Consider the following 18260-nt stretch of genomic DNA (forward strand, 5'->3'; position numbering starts at 1 on the left):
TGTAATAGCTGCTTCTTGTGGTGTGCATTTTATTTGAGTGAATGTGTGTGTGTGTGTGTGTGTGTGTGTATCTATTTAGGGCAGAGAAGTTGTCACATGAAAAACAGTGTCTCAAGGAGTCATATGACAAGATGAAAGAGTATAAACATTAGTGAAAAAAAAAATGGATTCCTCCCCCCATTCCCTGGTTTTTGTCTTTTGGACCAAGAACTTACCTAATTCTTCTTGCCTGATACAACATATAAGAACTTGCTTTTAGAAAGGGATTTGATTTGATGAATTGCTTCTCAGCCTTTTGGCTAAGATCAAGTGTAAGTATATGTTTTTATCAGTTTGATAGCTGATACATCCTCTATCTGACTTTCCTTGTGGCTCAGCTGGTAAAGAATCCACCTGCAATGTAGGAGACCTGGATTCAATCCCTGGGTTGGAAAGATCCCCTGGAGAAGGGGATGGCAACACACTCCAGTATTCTGGCCTAGAGAAATCCGTGGACTGTATAGTCCATGAGGTTGCAAAGAATCGAACATGACTGAATGAATTTCACTTCACTTTGATGAATTCATTCATCAGTTCAGTTCAGTTCAGTTCAGTTGCTCAGTCGTGTCCGACTCTTTGCAACCCCATGAATCACAGCACGCCAGGCCTCCCTGTCCATCACCAACTCCCGGAGTTCACTCAAACTCATGTCCATAGAGTCGGTGATGCCATCCAGCCATCTCATTCTCTGTCGTCTCCGTCTCCTCCCACACCCAATCCCTCCTAGCATCAGACTCTTTTTCAGTGAGTCAACTCGTTGCATGAGGTGGCCAAAGTATTGGAGCTTCAGCTTTAGCCAACAGTCCTTCAAATGAACACCCAGGATTGATCTCCTTTAGAATGGACTGGTTGGATCTCCTTGCAGTCCAAGGGACTCTCAACAGTCTTCTCCAGCACCACAGTTCAAAAGCATCAATTCTTCGGCACTCAGAATTCATTCATGCTGAGATGTTCATTGGAAGGACTGATGATAAAGCTGAAACTGCAATACTTTGGCCACCTCATGCAACGAGTTGACTCACTGGAAAAGACTGATGCTGGGAAAGGTTGGGGGCGGGAGGAGAAGGGGACGACTGAGAATGAGATGGCTGGATGGCATCACCTACTCTGTGGACATGAGTTTGAGTGAACTCCGGGAGTTGGTGATGGACAGGGAGGCCTGGCCTACTGTGATTCATGGGGTCGCGGAGAGTCAGACATGACTGAGAGACTGAACTGAACTGAACTGAACTGAGATGTAAATGATGCCTTCATCAAATATTGCTAAGGGACAGGGTTCTTAAATTTTAAAATAAATACCACTATAATTATTAATATAAATCTTCATGCTGAGTTCAGTACAAATTAACATTGTTCTTCAAGATGCTAACAACATGGTGATTATAATGTATAGTTTATATTAAGAAATACAAGGGCAAGACTCATCCCATTAGTTTGACAAAACATTCTCCTTTATTTAATGACAATTCTTTAAGGTGGGTAATATTATTCCTGTTTTGCATATTTGCATCCATAGAGAAGTCTCTGAAATTTTTGAAATCACATTGTTGAGGCAATTAGTAAACACTTTTAAATCACTTAATCATTGGTAGGCAGGGGTGGTGGTCCAGAGTCCTTGCATTCAGAGTTAAAAATAAAATATATTCCATACAGAATACATGCATACTCTCACTTACTTATATTTTGAAATATAATAACACCTGTAAACTCTGAGTGGAGGAGATGAGGTAACTGGGCCTGTATGGCTATGAGTTTAAGTTTCTTAAATTTTAGATGAAATGGTACAATTTTAATACTGACTAAGAGTTGGGCTGTGAAGAAGGCTGATCGCTGAAGAATTGATGCTTTGAACTGTGGTGCTGGAAAAGACTCTTAAGAGTCCCTTGGACTGCAAAGAGATCCAACCAGTCCATTCTAAAGGAGATCAATCCTGGGTGTTCATTGGAAGGACTGATGCTGAAGCTGAAACTGCAATACTTTGGCCACCTCATGTGATGAGTTAACTCACTGGAAAAGACTCTGATGCTGGGAGGGATTGGGGGCAGGAGGAGAAGCGGATGACAGAGAATGAGATGGCTGGATAGCATCACCGACTCGATGGACATGAGTTTGAGTGAACTCTTGTAGTTGGTGATAGACAGGGAGGCCTGGCGTGCTGTGATTCATGGGGTTGCAAAGAGTCGAACACGACTGAGTGACTGAACTGAAACAGTGAAATGTTAAAGATATACATTGAAATCCCTAGGCACTGAATATATTGCAAAAAAAGTTTGTTGTTGTTTAGTTGCTAAGTCATGTCTGACTCTTTTGTGACCCCATGGACTAGAGCTTGCCAATCTCCTGTGACCATGGATTTCACAGGCAAGAATACTGGAGGACTTATCATTTCCTTCTCCAGGGGTTCTTCGCAACCCCGGGATTGAACCTATGTCTCCTGGATTGGCAGGCTGATTCTTTACCATTGAGCCACCTGGGTTAGCCAAAATCAAATAGTTAAATAAAAATGGAATTCTAAACAATGAAAATAACAGAAAACTGCAGAAGAAAATTTTAGAATGAACAAATTCCTTGAAGAATCAATATATCAAATCTTTATATAAGATTAGTAGAAAAGATTAATATTTCTACATATACTAAATAAACTAAATTTATTATCAAAACTTATTCACAAAGAAAGCTGCAGCCCTAAGTAGTCTCACAGGTGAATTCTAGCAAATATTTGAGGGATACATAATACAAATCCTACACAAACTGTTTCATAAAATTAAGTAGAAAATACTTTCAATTTGTTTAATAAAACATTAATTTCCCTGATAACAAACTTAAACAAAGTCATCACAAGGAGAAAAAAAAAAAACTACAGACAACTATATTTTATGAAAAAAATGCATATGTTCTCTACAAAATATCAACTAATAAAATTCTGCAATTTTATACTGACCAAGAGGGTAATAATAATAGGAATGCTAAGTTGGTTTAAACACTTTAAAATTTCAAAGTAGAGCTAGAACCCATTCCTCTCTTACCACCTCCAACATTCATGTCATGGGTAACCTGTGAAAGAAACAGTGATCAGGCACCCGTGGTTGCATATGCACTTGGCCCAAGATTCAGAAAAGCTGAAATGGAGATTGTCAGAGAACTAGAGAAGCTACAGTTTCCATTGCTACCCCACACTCACAAAGAAAGGCACCAGTAAATTAAAAAAAAAAAAAAATTAATGCAGCTTATCCCATTATCAGGATAAAACTCATTTAATAATTTCAATAAGTTAAGAAAACTTTAAACTATTCAATGTCCATTCATTATAAAAGTGAAAGTCACTCAGTCGTGTCCGACTCTTTGTGACCCCAGGGACTATACAGTCCGTGGAATTCTCCAGGCTAGGATATTGGAGTGGGTAGCTTTTCCCTTCTCCAGGGGATCTTCCCAACCCAGGAATCAAACCCAGGTCTCCTGTATTGCGGGCAGCTTTTTTACCAGCTGAGCCACAAAAGCTCTCAGCGAAGATGAATAGAAAAGAACATCTTCGATTTGATGAAAAGAATATATAAATTCCTTCAGCTAACATGACACGTAAAGAACAAAGATGAACCACTTTTCCCATAAGATCAGAAATGAGATGAGTGTTTCTGCCTGCACAACTTATATTCAATATGGTATTGGAGATCTTTCCCAATGCAATCAAGTCAGCTCAGTTTAGACCCTCAATCGTGTCCAACTCTTCGCAACCCCATAACCTGCAGCACGCCAGGCCTGCCTATCCGTTACCAGCTACCAGGGTTTGTCCAAACTCATGTCCATTGAGTCCCTAATGCCATCCAACCGTCTCATCCTCTGTCGTCCCCTCCTCCTTCTGCCCTCAATCTTTTCAAGCATCAGGGTCTTTTCAAATGAGTCAGCTCTTTGCATCAGATGGCCAAAGTACTGGAATTTCAGCTTCAATGTCAGTCTTTCCAATCAACATCAAGGACTGATCTCATTTAGGATGGACTGGTTGGATCTCCTTGCAAAGGGACTCTCAAGGGTCTTCTCCAGCACCACATTTCAAAAGCATAAATTCTTTGGAGCTCCTTTTCCTTAACAGTCTCACATCCATACATGACTACTGGAAAAATAATAGTCCTGACCAGACGGACTTTTGGCAAAGTAATGTCTCTGCTTTTCAATATGCTGTCTAGGTTGGTCATAATTTTTCTTCAAAGGAGTATGCATCTTTTAATTTCATGGCTGCAATCACCATCTGCAGTGATTTTGAAGCCCCCCAAAATAAAGTCTGACACTGTTTACACTGTTTCCCCATCTATTTGGCATGAAGTGATGGGACAAGATGTCATGATCTTAGTTTTCTGAATGTTGAGCTTTAAGCCAAGTTTTTCACTCTCCTCTTTCACTTTCATCAAGAGACTCTTTAGTTCCTCTTCACTTTCTTTCATAAGGGTGGTGTCATCTGCGTATCTGAGGTTATTGATATTTCTCCCAGCAATCTTGATTCCAGCTTCTTCCAGCCCAGCATTCCTCATGATGTACTCTGCATTTAAATTAAATAAGCAAGGTGACAGCATACAGCCTTGACATACTCCTTTTCCTATTTGGAACCAGTCTGTTGTTCCATGTCCAGTTCTAACAGTTGCTTCCTGACCTGCATATAGGTTTCTCAAGAGGCAGGTCAGGTGGTCTGGTATTCCTATCTCTTCCAGAATTTTTCACAGTTTATTGTGATCTACACATTTAAAGGCTTTGGCATAGTCAATAAAGCAGAAGTAGATATTTTTTGGAACTCTTTTGCTGTTTGATGATTCAGTGGATGTTGGCAATTTGATTCTGGTTCCGCTGGCTTTTCTAAATCCAACTTGAACATCTGGAAGTTCACAGTTGACGTATTGCTGAGGCCTGGCTTGGAGAATTTTGAACATTACTTTACTAGTGTGTGAGATGAGTGCAATTGTGTGGTAGTTTGAGCATTCTTTGGCATTGCCTTTCTTTGGGATTGGGATGAAGACTGACTTTTCCAGTCCCTTGGCCACTTCTCTTTTCCAAATTTGCAGACATATTGAGTGCAGCACTTTCACACCATCATCTTTTAGGATTTGAAATAGCTCAACTGGGATTCCATCACCTCCACTAGCTTTGCTTATAGTGATGCTTCCTAAGGTCCACCTGACTTCACATTCCAGGATGTCTGGCTCTAGGTGAGTGATCACACCATCATGATTATGTAGGTCATGAAAATCTTTTTTGTACAGTTCTGTGTATTCTTGCCACCTCTTCTTCATATCTTCTGCTTCTGTCAGGTCCATACCATACATGTCCTTTATTGAGCCCATCTTTGCATGAAATCTTCCCTTGGTATCTCTGATTTTCTTGAAGAGATCTCTAGTCTTTCCCATTCTATTGTTTTCTTCTATTTCTTTGCATTGATTGCCTAGGAAGGCTTTCTTATCTCTCCTGGCTATTCCTTGTAACTCTGCATTCAAAGGGGTATATCTTTCTTTTTCTCCTTTGCTTTTCACTTCTCTCCTTTTCACAGCTATTTGTAAGGCCTCCTCAGACAGCCATTTTGCTTTTTTGCGCTTCTCTTTTTGGGTATGGTCTTGATCCCTGTCTCCTGTACAATGTCATGAACCTCCATCCAAAGTTCATCAGACACTCTATCAGATCTAGTCCCTTAAATCTATTTCTCACTTCCACTGTATAATCACAAGGGATTTGATTTAGGTCATACCTGAATGGTCTACTAGTTTTCCCTACTTTCTTCAATTTAAGTCTGAATTTGGCAATAAGGAGTTCATGATCCAAGCCACAGTCTGCTCCCGGTCTTGTTTTTGCTGACTATATAGAGCTTCTCCATCTTTGGCTGCAAAGAATATAATCAATCTGATTTTGGTGTTGACCACCTGGTGATGTCCATGTGTAGAGTCTTCTCTTGTGTTGTTGGAAGAGGGTGTTGGTATGACCAGTGCGTTCTTTTGGCAAAACTCTATTAGCCTTTGCCCTGCTTCATTCTGTACTCCAAGGCCAAATTTACCTGCTATTCCAGGTATTTCTTGACCTCCTACTTTTGCATTCCAGTCCCCTATAATGAAAAGGACATCTTTTTTGGGGGTTAGCTCTATAAGATCTTGTAGGCATTCATAGAACCATTCAAATTCAGCTTCTTCAGCTTCAGTGGTTGGGGCATAGACTTGAATTACCATGATATTGAATGGCTTGTCTTTGACACGAACAAAGATCATTCTGTTGTTTTGGAGATTGCATCCAAGTACTGTATTTTGGACTCTTTTGTTGACTCTAATTGCTACTGCATTTCTTCTAAGGGATTCTTTCTCCCAGTAGTAGATATAATGGTCATCTGAGTTGAATTCATCCATTCCAGTCCATTTTAGTTCACTGATTCCTAGAATGTCGACGTTCACTCTTGCCATCTCCTGTTTGACCACTTCCAATTTGCCTTGATTTTGGACCTAACATTTCAGTTTCCTATGCAATATTGTTTTTTACAGCATTGGACCTTGCTTCCATCACCAGTCAAATCCACAACTTGGTGTTGTTTTTGCTTTGGCTCCATCCTTTCATTCTTTCTTGAATTATTTCTCCACTGATCTCCAGTAGCATTTTGGGCATCTACTGACTGAGAGTTCCAAGTAAGAGAAACCCAAGTAAGATGGTAGGCACTAAGAGAGGGCATCAGAGGGCAGACAGACTGAAACCACAATCTCAGAAAACTAGCCAATCTGATCACATGGACCACAGCGTTGAATGAAGCTGAGCCATGCCGTGTGATGCCACATAAGACAGACAGATCATGGTGGAGAGGTCTGACAGAATGTGGTCCCCTGGAGAAGGGAATGGAAAACCACTTCAGTATTCTTGACTTGAGGTCCCAATGCAATAATAAGAAAATACACTATAAGATAAATAAAACTTAAAGGAGGGGAGGGGGGTTCAGGAGGGGGAACTTATGTAAACCCAGGGCAAATTCATATCAATGTATGGCAAAACCAACCAATATAATATTGTAAAATAATTTGTCTCCAATAAAAAATAAATTAATTACCTAAAAAAAACAAAAACAAAAGTATAAATTCTTCGGTGATCAGCTTTCTTCACAGTCCAACTCTCACATCCATACATGACCACTGGAAAAACCATAGCCTTGACTAGATGGACCTTTGCTGGCAAAGTAATGTCTCTGCTTTTTAACATACTGTCTAGGTTGGACATAACTTTCCTTACAAGGAGTAAGCGTCTTTTAATTTCATGGCTGCAATCAGGATCCACAGTGATTCTGGAGCCCAAAAAAAATAAAGTCTGACAGGGTTTCCACTGTTTCCCCATCTATTTCCCATGAAGTGATAGGACCAGATGCCATGATCTTTGTTTTCTGAATGTTGAGCTTCAAACCAACCTTTTCACTCTCCTCTTTCACTTTCATCAAGAGGCTTTTGAGTTCCTCTTCACTTTCTGCCATAAGGGTGGTGTCATCTGCATATCTGAGGTTATTGATATTTCTCTCAGCAATCTTGATTCCAGCTTGTGCTTCTTCCAGCCCAGCGTTCCTCATGATGTACTCTGCATAGAAGTTAAATAAGCAGGGTGACAATATACAACCTTGACGTACTCCTTTTCCTATTTGGAACCAGTCTGTTGTTCCATGGCCAGTGCTAACAGTTGCACCCTGACCTGCATACAGGTTTCTGAAGAGGGAGGTCAGGTGGTCTGGTATTCCCATCTCTTTCAGAATGTTCCACAGTTTATTGTGATCCACACAGTCAAAAGCTTTGGCATAGTCAATGAAGCAGAAATAGATGTTTTTTTGAAACTCTCTTGCTTTCTCCATGATCCAGTGGATGTTGGCAATTTGATCTCTGGTGCCTCTGCCTTTTCTAAAACCTGCTTGAACATCTGGGAGTTCACGGTTTACATACTGCTGAAGCCTGGCTTGGAGAATTTTGAGCATGACTTTACTAGCGTGTGAGATGAGTGCAATTGTGCGGTAGTTTGAGCATTCTTTGGCATTGCCTTTCTTTGGGATTGGAATGAAGACTGACCTCTTCCAGTCCTGTGGCCACTGCTGAGTTTTCCAAATCTGCTGGCATATTGAATGCAGCACTTCATAGCATCATCTTTCAAGACTTGAAATAGCTCAACTGGAATTCCATCACCTCCACTAGCTTTGTTAGTAGTGATGCTTTCTAAGGCCCACTTGACTTCACATTCCAAGATGTCTGGCTCTAGGTCAGTGATCATGTTATCGTGACTATCTTGGTCGTGAAGATCTTTTTTTGTACAGTTCTTCTGTGTATTCCTGCCACCTCTTCTTAATATCTTCTGCTTCTGTTAGGTCCATACCATTTCTGTCCTTTATCGATCCCATCTTTGCATGAAATGTTCCTTGGTATCTCTAATTTTCTTGAAGAGATCTCTTGTTTTTCCTATTCTGTTGTTTTCCTCTATTTCTTTGCATTGATCTCTGAGGAAGTCTTTCTTATCTCTCCTTGCTATTCTTTGGAACTCTGCATTCAGATGCTTATATCTTTTCTTTTCTCCTTTGCTTTTCGCTTCTCTTCTTTTCACAGTTATTTGTAAGGCCTCCTCAGACAGCCATTTTGCTTTTTTGCATTTCTTTTCCATGGGGATGGTCTTGGTCCCTGTCTCCTGTACAATGTCACGAACCTCCGCCCAGAGTTCATCAGGCACTCTATCTATCAGATCCAGTCCCTTAAATCTATTTCTCACTTCCACTGTATAATCTCAAGGGATTTGATTTAGGTCATATCTGAATGGTCTAGTGGTTTTTCCTACTTTCTTCAATTTCACTCTGAATTTGGCAATAAGGAGTTCATGATCTGAGCCACAGTCAGCTCCCGGTCTTGTTTTTGCTAACTGTATAGAGCTTCTCCATCTTTGGCTGCAAAGAATATAAGCAATCTGATTTTGGTGTTGACCATCTGGTGATGTCCATGTGTAGAGTCTTCTCTTGTGTTGTTGGAAGAGGGTGTTTGCTATGACCAGTGCATTCTCTTGGCAAAACTCTATTAGTCTTTGCCCTGATTCATTCCGTGCTCCAAGGCCATATTTGCCTGTTACTCCAGGTGTTTCTTGACTTCCTACTTTTGCATTCCAGTCCCCTATAATGAAAAGGACATCTTTTTTGGCTGTTAGTTCTAAAAGGTCTCGTAGGTCTTCATAGAACCATTCAACTTCTGCTTCTTCAGCATTACTGGTTGGGGCATAGACTTGAATTACTGTAATATTGAATGGCTTGCCTTGGAAACGAACAGCGATCATTCTGTCGTTTTTGAGATTGCATCCAAGTACTGCATTTTGGACTCTTTTGTTGACCATGATGGCTACTCTATTTCTTCTAAGGGATTCCTGCCCACAGTAGTAAATATAATGGTCATCTGAGTTAAATTCACCCATTCCAGTTCATTTTAGTTCACTGATTCCTAGAATGTCTATGTTCACTCTTGCCATCTCCTGTTTGATCACTTCCAATTTGCCTAGAAGAGTATAGGAATGTTTTCTTCCTCTCTGACTGTACCCAGAATACGTAATGAAATCTTACAATTCAATAATAAAATATCAAGCAACTAATTTTAATTCGGCAGGCTATTTGGACAGAGCCATAAACACATGAAAAAGTACTCAGATCAAATCATTGGGGAAGTCCAAATTAAAACCACAACAGTATATTATACAACCACTGAAATAATTAAAATTCAAAGGAATGAAAACACTAAATTTGGATAGGGCTGATGAGCGACAAGAATTTTAATACATTATTTGTTGTATTACAAAATGATACAACTACCCTTGGTACTTTAAAATGATACAACTACCTTTGGCAACTTTTGTAAAACTAAACACACAATAAAATCCTTATTTTTCATTGTTGCTTTGGAATACTCTTTCATTACGTCTGTCACTTCCTCTTTTGAAGTCCATGATAACCTCCATATTCCTTCATTTCGAAATCCTGTGGGTAATGTTTACTGCTGTACAGATGTAGCTGGATGATTTTAGTGATAAGTTTTCGTTCTTAGATTGTTTTATGCCTTTCTACTTAGTGCTTTTTTTGACTGTTTTGATAACCTATATGGCACAAGAGTTCTTTTACCTCAACTGCAATGACTTACAATTAGAGAGTTGCCATCTGGCAAATCCCCATCTCAGAGTTTGCCTGTAGTTAGAATTTGAACAATTTTTCTTTGACTTATAGATTTTAATTCTTTCCATTTTCCACTTTTACATCTGCTCTGAGGCTGTTTGACTCTTGGCTCCCATTGTGACCTCTGATCCTTCACCACCTGTTCATTTTCCTGTTTTTTTTTTCTTCTTCTTCTTTCTTCACTACTGGGACCTAGCACTGGGCTTGAAACTGGAGACCTCCCGTAAATGTTAAACTGAAATGAATCCACTCACTTCTCCGGTTTGACTGCATACTGTGATCTGTCATCTCAATATCTCCTGTAGGGCACCCCAGAATCACTCATCCCCTTGGCCTGTACTGCGTTTCTAAACTCTTAATCACTTTTACCTGTGGTTTCTTCTGTTTTCTCTTCCACCTTGTTGAAAGTCGATGTAAAAAGTCTATGAGAGTGATTGGTTACATTTAGTGATTTCTATGGTTATCACAGAGAGCTCTGTCTAGCTGTACCTCAACATTATATTCATTTTGTGCCCTATTCCTTTCTTACCCTCTACAGTAGCTATTCTAATATTTTCAAATTTCTTCAAATCTTTTATTCCCAACATTTTTCCTTTTCTGAGGAAAGTAAAGACTCTCCTGCTTTCCAGCATTAAGAATTCAATGCTTGATCCCTTTTTATCCTCACTTTCTCATAGCTCAGTTGGTAAAGAGTCTGCTAGCAATGCAGGAGACCCCAGTTTGATTCCTGGGCTGGGAAGATCCTCTGGAGAAGGGATAGGTTACCCACTCCAGTATTCTTGGGCTTCCCTAGTGGCTCAGCTGGTAAAGAATTCTCCCACAATGTGGGAGACCTGGGTTCGATCCCTGGGTTGGAAAGATCCCCTGGAGAAGGGAAAGGCTACTCACTCCTGTATTCTTGCCTGGAGAAGTCCATGGACTGTACAGTCTTTGGGATCACAAAGAGTCGTACATGACTGAGCAACTTCCACTTTCACCACAAAAGAGAAAGTTTTAGAAGGAACTGCCACCCTCCCCAACAGATTACATTTTTTATATTTTTGCATTACTCTCCTTTCCCACTTTGTATAAAGTTACTCAGATCTCCTTTCCCAAAAAATAAATACACCTTTGCTACTCAAGAGTTTTTTCCATGGTACCCGTGCCCCCCAACAGTATCAACTCTAATAAGTTAAAGACAAGCTTACACTCGTTATTTCTATTTCTTCAACTGTAAATTCTTAGCCCCTTAACCACTTAAGTCCCACCATTTGTGGAAGCTGCTTTCAGGAAGGCCACCTCTGACCTTTCACCAAAATCAATGTTTTTTTTTCTTTTTTCTCTTTTCTTATCTTTGTACTATCAAGTCATATGATGTTCTTTTTCTGTAGTTCAAAATTTTATCTTTGACTTGTATTCTGTACTTGAACTCCATTTTATCTTGTATTTTATTCTTGAACATCTTCTTCACTGATTTATTCCTTCTCCGCTTTCCTTTCAAAATTCTGTTTCACCTTGCTCTTTTTTTGAAAGGGTTAATGACTAGCCATAGCAAATGGGCTCACCTGGTTCAAAAACATCACTCCAAAAATAAATAAAATGCTTCTGTTTTTACTAATAAGAATTTTTTAAAAAATGTTTTCTGTTTATTTATTTATTTTTTTGCTTCCCTGTGTCTTTGTTGCTGTATGCAGGCTCTCTCTAGTTGCAGTGAGTGAGGGCTACTCTTTAGTTGTCGAGCAAGGGCTTCTCATTACAGTGACTTCTCTTATTGTGGAACATGAACTCTAGTCAGGCAGACTTCAGTAGTTGAAGTGCATGGGCTTAGTTTCCCCAAGGCTTGTGGGATCTTTCTGAACCAGGGATCAAATCTGTGTCCCTACCACTGGACCACCACAGAAGTCCTGAAATCCTTCTTTTAATAAACTGATTTAAAGTGCAAGGAGATATCAATTCATGATTTAAAATAAGTTACATTCTGTTTACTGATGGCTAATACCTCTGTTTCTTTCTTTCTAGACACCCTCTGTCTCTATACACACACACTCGTGTGACAATAGAAACTGACTACATTACGTGTGGCCCTGACAACCAAGTACTTCAATTAACAATATATATGTTCCACATTGGTACTGGTGAGGTCCTTCATAACTAGTACCTGTGGCCCAATTCTTCTGTATCTCCATTTTCAATTATCCTGTTCCCTATGTCAGTTCCACTTTGTCCACTTCTGGGGTGCATATGGTCTAACTCTTTTGGAGCATTATGTGAAATTTCTAGAAATTCAGTTCATAAAACAAAGAGACTTTTCCTCTGCTGCCTCATAGAGCCCAGCAACTATACTTCTGGTAGCACAACCATTTCTGTTTATAATTGCTATTGCACAAGTCCAAGGAATTTCTTCACTACGGTTCTCCTCCTTCGTTTCCAAATCTTCCCCAGCAGTGTGTGTGTTAGTTGCTCAGTCATGTCCAACTCTTTGCAACTCCATGGACTATAGCCTGCCAGGCTCCTCTGTCCATGGGATTTTCCAGGCAAGAATACTGGAGTGGACTGCCATTTCCTTCTCCAGTAAGGCTATCTACTCTCAGTAAATGCTTGCTCACTTATTATTTGCCAACAATATAAGGATTAAACAATAATCAAGTTACTTTCTGCTCAGTGAATTTGCTCTCTTCATTATACCACACCAACTCTAATTTCTTTGTTAAAGTTTTCAAAACAATCTTCCATAATTTTGACAAAGTTTACATATCAATCTTATTTTAATTTCAACACACAGTTCTCCTTTCTTCACACAGACCCATAGTGCCTGACACAGCATGGTGATCCTTATCAGAACACTTTAAATGGGGTTTGTTTCACCTCACTTCGATGACTCTTCCCTCTTGCTTGCACCATTTTCAATTCTACATCTATTCATGGCCAAACTCAAGCCACAGTTCATCAAGGAATCATTCTCCAGTGATTATTCCTTTCTTGTCTTCTTTCTCTAGTAAGATTTACTCTGTGCCATTGCTGAGTATTTTGTCACAGCTATTATTATTTTGAAACTACATTGTGAAATTCCTGCTGTCAGGTATTTTATTAAATAAAAATATTTATTGCCAGAAGGGAAGTAGATTTATATTTCAATTGCCCATTTACAGTGCCTGAATATTATATATTCAGAGAGTTTGCTGGGTGCCAGATGCTACCCTAAATTCATTTAATTCTCACCACCACACTCTGCTGTTGTTGTTATTAAATCCATTAAATAAATGAGAACTGAAGTTCAGAGAGGTTAAATCTCCAAGGTCAGAGAGCTAATCAAAACCAGCTATGTTGTACTGCAAAGCCTCATAATCCTTCCATTATACCTGGAAGATTCAAAATACCTGTGAAATGATTATTTTAAATGAAAAGACTGAATTGGTTTAATATGACATCTAGTATTTGTTTATAAATAATCTGCCTAATTTTGAGCTGGTACTCTGAAAAGAACTCTCATTCTTTTGATATTTTTGTTGTTGCTCTTGTTGTTGGCAGTGAGTATCTTTTCTGGCCTGCTCTAGACCTGTCAAAAGTGCTATTTCAACCTGCGAAATTCTGTATTCAGTAACAACAACAGCAAAGAAAGAAAGCTCAAATGATTGAGATTTAAAAACTACCAGAAAGTACTGGAAAAATTTTATCTCATAATGAGAAGCAAAAGAGTAATAAAACTAGAACATCTTGAAAAATTGCTAGTATTGTTTAGATGACCTGAATAAATTATTGGTGTTTTAGAAATAAGCTCTTTTTAAAGGGAACATTACAATATTTATCTCATAGAAAATGTTGTGAAAAATAGCAAATGGAAAAACGGTTAAAAGAAGTCATATAAAAGTTTCCAATTGTACTTTGTGCAAATAAAATATGTTTTCACCCTTAGGGTGGAGAAAAAAGATGAGAGAACTTCACAAGATAAAAGAAATATCATGTAAATAGAAAAACTGGGTCAATGAGGTAGTATTTATTTTACTGCATCAGCTATAACCATTCTTGAGAAATATATATGAAAGAAAAACCATGTAGAATGTAAATAGTTTGACCATGAAGTTATTAGGTTGAAAACCTTCAAAGTTAATCAGATTATGTCAGCATATCTGAACAACATTTTAACTCCAGAATGTTAAAGGAAAGTGCAATGGATAAGCGAAGGAATTCAGAACTTTGCGGAGTCTGTGTTCAACTGAGGAACCCCAGGAGTCTGTCATTTTCTAAGAAAGGTTGATGTCATTATGCAAGGCCATCAGAGCTTTTACACAGAATAAACTCTTTCCCTTAAGTGCATATCGCTTGTGTTATTAGTGAGTCAGTCTGAATTTTCTTTTCCTAGCCTCAGTGAAGGATCTTAAAATTGTTTGCTTGGTTTGGTAACATCTCAGATTTGAGGGCCTATGAGGTCTCCCAACACCTGAAACATTTGCCTCTAGCTGGTGGTACCAGGGTACATCACCAAATCCCCTACTGTGTTTTTTGTTTCCTATGACTTTTGCAGCAATCTAGACAAGAGAAGCTGTTTATATCCATCATCCTTTATCATCTACATCATTTTGTTGGCTACAGAAGACACTCCTTTTTTTTTTTTTAAAGGAAAAAAAAAAGAAAAATGGTCTTAAGTTAGAAAAGTAAAAGAAAAGCAACTTTGCTGCTATTAAGGGGCTTTGAGGCAAATAAGAAGCTTCTCTATGAGAATAAGGAAAGAAACCTGACAAAAATGACAAAAAGACATCTCTTTCTGTCAACAGTCTTACTTTAGTTCCACTGAGATCCATTAGCAGCTGTGAAGTGTGAAAATTAGGAGCGAAAGCATAGACGATATTTTAAGGCTGAGAATGCAGTAAGCTTTCACATTTCTTATCATATCCCCTTTTATTTCATCCAATATGTTATTCGTACTATTTTTTAATGATTTCTCAACAGATTCAAAATATTGCCTCAGAACTCTGCTGAAGGAACAACCTGGTTTGGAGCGATAGCATCGGGAGCCTGTTTCCCAAGAGAATCTTTCAAGGGGATGGGGAAGAAAGCAGATGTTTTCCATCAACAACTGATGCTGGAGAGCTACAATTCCTCCTTTCCTAACCACATGCTCTCGGCCGTAATCATGTACTCCCTTCTTCTGCTTTCATAGACACAGCAGCATGTCATAATTCAAACCCCGTCTTGTTGACACAGCTTGCTTCAGCTGTTCACATAGCAAACTGTTTGTTCACTGAAACCAAGACACGGCAGCTCTTTGTGGAGTGACTAAAGGGAGCTGCAGATTTCTGGATGATGTTTGCAGTCAAGTATACTGCTGTGTGGGGGTCCAGGAACATCACACAGATATGTTTACACTCTTTCAGTCCCAGCTACATATGGGGCATTTCCATCGCTGCAATTCACATAACACACGTTAGCTAAAACAGTCTGCACGACGTTTGGTGAGCCTCAAGCCACTGCCAAAGCGACTTGATGGAATTTCTCTGTACACCAACAATGTAACCTTTATAAATCAGGGAACAAATATGAAGAGGCAAAGGTGACAGGAACTATTCTACAAGAGACAAGATCAATCTCTTATTAGGGAACTGTCAATCACAACATCTTAAAGGCATCCTCTTTGAGGAAACTGAACACTTCCTGTATCATATACGGTTACTTATTATTAGGGACAACCTATTGGTAATTTACCAGCAATGTGTGTTTAGCGTGTTTGTCCCATCAAATGTAGTTGGCATTAGTTAGTTCAGGGCAGCAAGGTTTAGCAGACAGAGAATTGATGTAGAAATTCACATGCCCGGGCTTGTTCCAGCTGTACGCAAATGATGTTACTTGAAAAATTCACTTTAAGACTCAGTTTCCTTATCTACAATGTGAGAACTCAGATATCCTAAAACCTCATCTACGTTTTGGAATGCCATTTTCTCCAAATTAATGCTTAGTAAGTCAGCATTACTTTTACTGTGTAAGAGCTGCAAATCAGCACAATTGCAATCTAATTATTTTTCAAATGATTATAAATAGTTTTCAAAGACAAAGTCCATATGCCTAATTTTCTCTGCTCTTCTAAACGTTGTACATGCACAGAGGAAATTTTTCCAAGAAAAATGGAAAATTTTGCTTAATAAGCTCACTTCTTTCTCTCATTCCACTCTTATTATTCAAGTCCAGGACTCTACGCATTTTCTGGTTGGTATTTTTGGCCTCTAGTCAATTTGCCCTTGCTCCCTGCCCTCCCCCACCCAACTCATTTACATCTCAGCAGGAATAATCTTTAAAAAACTACTGCATTGCTTCATTCCTCTTTTCCAGAGTATGAAATACTTCTCTGTTACCTGTGAAATCAAGTCTAAATTATTTGGTCTAGCTTTTAAGACTTTTATATTTTATGATTAAATTTTATAAATGTCCCAGAATAATCCACCAGAGCCAGGTCAGTTCCCTTAGTGACTGAGCTGCTGCTGCTGCTAAGTCACTTCAGTCGTGTCCGACTCTGTGTGACCCCATAGATGGAAGCCCACCAGGCTCCCCCATCCCTGGGATTCTCCAGGCAAGAACACTGGAGTGGGCTGCCATTTCCTTCTCCACACCACCATTATTTCTCAGTGGTCTTTCCCTTCCATCATGTCATTTGCATGCCTGGAATCTCTTTTCTTCTGTACTTGATTTAAATGGGTTCTTATCCTTCAAAGCCCAGTTTAAAATCCTTCAGGCTGCCTCCTCCCAGGATCTCGTCGGGCTCCCTAGTTTCTCTTCTCTTTGTGTTAATGGTCAAAGTGGCATTTTTGGGAGACACATATCAGTGCTTCTCCTTCCCAACCAAGTTTGAAAACAGATGAGAAAAATGAAGGTTGAAATATGATCTTTATGATAAGAAAAGGCTGAATTGGAAGTTGTGAGCCAAGGCTGCAGGGAGTTTGAGATCCATTACATCAGCCCAAAATTGAACAGTCACACCCTACAGTCTGGCAGATGGCTGCCTGGGCCCCATGCTCCCTGTAGGCAGACAGATTGAACAAGACAAGACAAGGAGAGGAGGCTGAACTCCTTCCCCTAAATTCCTCAAACAAATGAGCCTCTCCCCTTCCTCTTGGGTCAGAGAGAAGCCAGAGCCATGAACATAATCTGCATGAAGTTACTCTGTGTTGAAGCTTGATGTCTCTACTCTTGATCAGTATAAGAAATCAAACACATATTGAAGCAACTTAGCAAGTGCAATTTAGCATGTACATAAGAACAAGAATAATCACAGTTAATCTGTCTTAAAATAATAAGCTGGATGTGTTATAAGGACAAATTGCTCTTGACTACCTTTATAACATTATAAATATTTTTTCTAAAGTTTCTATTATAAAATTAAAAAATTTTTATTCTCTTTCCAATTGTATTTTACTGACTTTTTCTGATATTTGTGGAATACCTAGTAAGTGAGAGACAGAGAAGCTATAAAAATTTTTATATATGATATGATTTGTATAATATACATTATAAATGGAAAATTTACATATGATATATATTTATATTCATGTTATATATATGTTTATTACATAGTATAAGAAGATATAACATGTTATATATTATATATACTTTTACCTTGGTGACATTCTTTTATTTTTGGGAACAGGTAAAATTGGGTTTTGCCTTCTTTCATTGTTTTTGTCTGTTTACTCAGGGATACTATAATCAACTAAAGTCTGAACTGTCTACTGGTAAGACATACAGGAAGTGGCTAGATGTTAATTCCAGCAGGTACTTCTCCAAAAGAAACTCAGGTGCCTTGTGCCCTCATGCCTTTCTCATATGTAATAAAGGGATCTTTCGAGTGTTATCTTCTGGCAAGAGTAACTTAGTTTCAGGCTGTCCTATTGAAGAAGAGAACACAAAATTCATGATTTATTAGTAATTGGACATAAACTGAGCAAAATAATATACAAGTAGATGAAGCAATGGGTAGATTTTTGTCTTTGTGTGTCACAGGGCTTAGAATAATATTGGGTACGGGCTGATAACTTCCTCCCCTCTCTCCACTCCCACCCAGTGATGCTCATAGCATAATTCC

General features: G+C 38.9%; 1 pseudogene; it reads left to right on the forward strand.

Annotated features, from left to right (window-relative positions):
• The first annotated feature begins 279 nt into the window (after positions 1–279).
• On the forward strand, positions 280–459 carry LOC148778718 (U2 spliceosomal RNA; annotated as a pseudogene).
• The last annotated feature ends 17801 nt before the right edge of the window (positions 460–18260 follow it).

The sequence above is a fragment of the Moschus berezovskii genome, chromosome 1, assembly GCF_049115385.1.
Source record: "Moschus berezovskii isolate FMDL1 chromosome 1, NW_MosBer_1.0, whole genome shotgun sequence".
Classification (NCBI taxonomy): Eukaryota; Metazoa; Chordata; class Mammalia; order Artiodactyla; family Moschidae; genus Moschus; species Moschus berezovskii.